Genomic DNA, 4,419 nt, shown 5'->3' on the forward strand with positions numbered 1-4,419 from the left:
CCCTAGCCTCCTCCCTTGAATTTCGAAATATGCTTAGTATTTTTAGGGTTTCTTGTTTTGGATAATTGTTACTTGATTGGATTAATTGGATAATTATCCTTTACCCTAATTTTCGAAATTTAGAGGGATAAGGATTAGGATTAAATTAATTGTTTAATTTGATAAGATAATCCTTACAAGATTTAATAAATTAATTAAAAGTTAATTAATAGATAATTATTAAATCTAGTTATTTGGTTTATTTTAAATTTAAATTAATAGTTTAATTTTTCGAAATTTATATAAAGCTTAAAGTTTTAAAAGGTTTAAAACACATCTTACATATGTATTATAATTAAAAGTTAAATATTATATATGTATAAGAATATGGTCAGTCAAATCGCTAGTATGCCTCATTCACGAAGCTAGTCTATAAGGGGGTATAAGGAAACTGCATATAAAATGGTAGTTGAATGGGTGTCCAATCTCACCCACCGCTTCCTTGATTAGTGGAGGGTCGTTAGCAGAACGGGTTTGATAGGACAACTACATCTCATTAAAAGTATAATCTTATTAAAGAAAGTACTAGAACATTATTTTACAAAATCCCAACTCTAGTTACTTTAGGAAAAATGTGAAAAGTATGCTAATCCATGAAATTGCACATTATGCTTTATTGGTCGTTAGTGGAGCGTGTGTGGATTACCAGCACACTAATAGGCACTAATAAAGAGTAGTAATGGGTATCTCATAATTATCATTTTGGTGGAGCATGTGTGGTTCACCGGCACATCAATAGTTAATGATAAAGACAATGAGGTTACCAAGCACATTTTCATGGTTATTCACATCTTGTTTGTGATCCTCGGTATCCCAGTCACAAATAGAAGAGCATAATCCGAGATTAAAACTTGCCATTGAATAGTTTCAATGTATCTCAAAAGGAATTAGGAATTTCACTTCGTTTGTTTCGTCTATTGTGGAATTGGTGAATCGTCATTCACCTACCTTTATGAAATTTACACTTGGATCTCGGCATCCCATTTCTAAGTTGTGAATCTTCATAGTTGGATCCTAACCTTGATATTATATATTTGGGTTATTATATTGAGGTATCTTGAAATCTAACTAAAACTTTCTTTCTTTTCAGATGTCTACTCCTGGAAACACTTCTGCTTCATCATCCTCCAACCACAACTTCTCTTTGCTCAACATTTGCTCCAAAGTCGTTATGGATGGCTCTAACTATAACGATTGGATGCGTAACATCAAGATGGCGCTTCGATTTGAGGACAAAGAATATGTCCTTGAAAAGGAGCTCAAAGAGCTTGATGAGTCTAAAGCTACTCCTGAAGAATATGTTACCTACAAGAAACACTATGATGATGCTACCAAAGTGGCATGCATCATGGTCGCAACCATGTCCCTAGAACTGCAGAGGTACTATGAGGACTACTGGCCCTTTGAGATGAACAAGGACCTTATGGAAAAGTACCATAAGCGAGCTCGTCAAGAAAAGTTTAAGGTAGTCAAGTCACTCATGGCTTGCAAGATGAAGGAAGGGGAGTCGGTTGTCAGTCATGTGCAAAGAATGCAACGCTACATAGAGCGTTTGGTCAAGCTCAACATTCACTTTGATGAGGAATTGGCCATAGACATGGTCTTGAACTCATTACCCGATTGTTATGGTCAGTTTATCCTAACTTACCATTTGAACAACACTGAGCAGACACTGGCCCAATTGCACAACTTGTTGCAGACAGTTGAAGCAGGGATGAAGGGTAAAAGTATAACCTCCACTCCTGCAAGTGCCCATGTCTTGGCTATTGGACAGGGAAAAGGGAAAAAGAGGAAAGGTCCTCCTAAGCAAAATTGGAATAGCAAGGCTCAAGCTGGGTCGTCTACAAATGGCCCAAAGGCTAAGCCCAATGCTAACATTCCCCATGTTTCTGATCCAAAGGATGTTGATTGCTTTTATTGCAATGACAAAGGGCACTGGAAGAGAAGCTGCCCAAAATATCTTCATGACATCAAAGATGGCAAAGTGAAGCCATCTTCAGCAGGTATTTACACTATTTCTTCTAATAACTCATTATCTTCTCGTTCATGGGTCCTTGATACAGGATGTGGTTTTCACATCTATTCTGATTTGTAGGGGCTAAAAGAAAGTGAGGAGGTGGAGCGAGGGAGGATAAACTTGATCATGGGGAACAGAAAGTCTTCACCAGTAACCAAGATCAGAGTTTATCAACTTTTCCTTAATAATGATGTTAGATTAGATTTATTGAATTGTTGCTATCCGTCTGAGATGACGAGAAACATTATTTCATTTCATGCATTGTTCATACAAGGTTTTAAGTGTTCTTTTAATGATTTGAATGGTTCAATTTCTGTTTATAAGAATGGTGTTTTTGTGTTTGAAGCTTTACCTTGTGATGGTGTGTATGAAACAGTGACTTGTGTTGATAGCTTAGGAAATAGTGTATTTAATATTGACTTGTCTAATAGTGTAGACAAGGCATGCTTGTGGCATTGTCGTCTTGGACACATTAACAAGAAACGCATAGCCCAACTCCAAAAGGATGGAGTGTTGGAATCATTTGACCTAAAATCAGATGATATGTGTGAATCTTGTCTTTTGGGAAAGATAACGAAATCACCATTCACAGGGTCTTGTGAAAGAGGTGAAGGTCTATTGGATCTCATACATATAGATGTATGTGGGCCCTTCAGATCAACTACAAGGGATGCTAATCGGTTCTATGTGACTTTCACTGATGATTATAGCAGATATGGCTATATCTACTTAATCAAACATAAGTAAGAAACCTTTGAAAAGTTCAAAGAATTTAAGCATGAGGTCGAAAATCAATTGGGCAGGAAGATAAAGGTACTTAGATCCGATAGAGGCGGGGAGTATCTTAGTATTGAGTTCAACGACTATCTAAAAGAATGTGGGATAGTCTCACTATTAACTCCTCCTAGGACACCACAGTTAAATGGTGTAGCTGAGAGGCATAATCGAACCTTGTTAGACATGGTTCGTTCTATGATGAGTCATGCTTCGCTTCCTATTCACTTCTAGGGGTATGCCTTAGAGACAGCCGCCCACATCCTCAATCTTGTCCCTACAAAGAAGGTTGCCAAAACACCTCACGAAATGTGGACGGGGAAAGTTCCATCCCATACCGGGCGGATCCTATCTCTTGTTATCCCTATTTCTCGGAATCTTTGAAGAAAAGAATCTCCTCTCGTTAGCACATATTAAAGTCTGGGGTTGTGAAGCTTTCGTAAGACGAGAGACTCACGACAAGCTAGCAGCTAGGAGTGAGAAATGTGTTTTCATTGGTTACCCAAAACAGTCTTTTGGATATTTGTTCTACAGACCTACTGAAAACGTGGTCTTTGTAGCACGAAGAGGAGTCTTTCTAGAAAGAGAGCTCATTTTCAAAGAGGACAGTAGGAGCACCATAGACCTTGAAGAAATTCAAGAGTTAGCCAATGAAGGAACCTTAGATGACACTAGCACTCAACCAGAGGAAACAGTTCCCGTTGAACCAGTTGATAACTTATTACCTCTTCGAAGATCCACTAGGGTGAGTGTGCCACCTGAGTTGTATGGTTTTCATATTACTTTAGATGGTGACACATTCATCAGTGATAGGACACTGGTAAATTTAGATGAACCAGTTACTTACAAGGAAGCAATGGCAGGCCCAGAGGCTTCCAAGTAGAAAGAGGCAATAGACAGCGAGATTAAGTCCATGTATGACAACCAAGTTTGGAATTTGGTTGATAGTGCACCAGGTCGTAAGACAGTTGGGTGCAAATGGATCTTCAAGAAGAAGACAGACATGGATGTAAATGTGCACACATTCAAGGCTCGACTAGTTGCAAAAGGTTTCACTCAAACCCCAGGGGTTGACTATGATGAGACCTTCTCGCCGGTAGCTAAGATTAAATCTATTAGGATATTGCTCGCCATAGCTGCCTTTCATGACTATGAAATCTGGCAGATGGATGTCAAGACAGCTTTCCTTAACAGAAAGTTGGCTGAGGATGTTTACATGAATCAGCCAGAGGGTTTTGTTGATGCAAAGTTTCCCAATAGAGTGTGCAAGCTTGAGAAATCCATTTATGGATTAAAACAGGCATCTCGCAGCTGGAATCTTTGCTTCCATGAGAAAGTCAAAGAGTTTGTTTTCTCTAGGAGTGAAGATGAGTTTTGTGTGTATATCAAGGCTAGTAGGAGTATAGTGACTTTTCTGGTGTTATATGTTGATGACATATTACTCATTGGTAACGACATTCCAACCTTGAAAGAAGTTAAGTCTTGGCTTGGAAAGTGTTTTGCCATGAAAGACCTTGGAGAAGCTGCCTATATTCTTGGGATTAGAATATTGAGAGATAGAAAGAAGAGACTGATTGGACTTAGTCAAA

This window comes from Lactuca virosa, chromosome 5 (assembly GCF_052849685.1).
Source record: "Lactuca virosa cultivar CGN04683 chromosome 5, Lactuca_virosa_CGN04683_v6, whole genome shotgun sequence".
Classification (NCBI taxonomy): domain Eukaryota; kingdom Viridiplantae; phylum Streptophyta; class Magnoliopsida; order Asterales; family Asteraceae; genus Lactuca; species Lactuca virosa.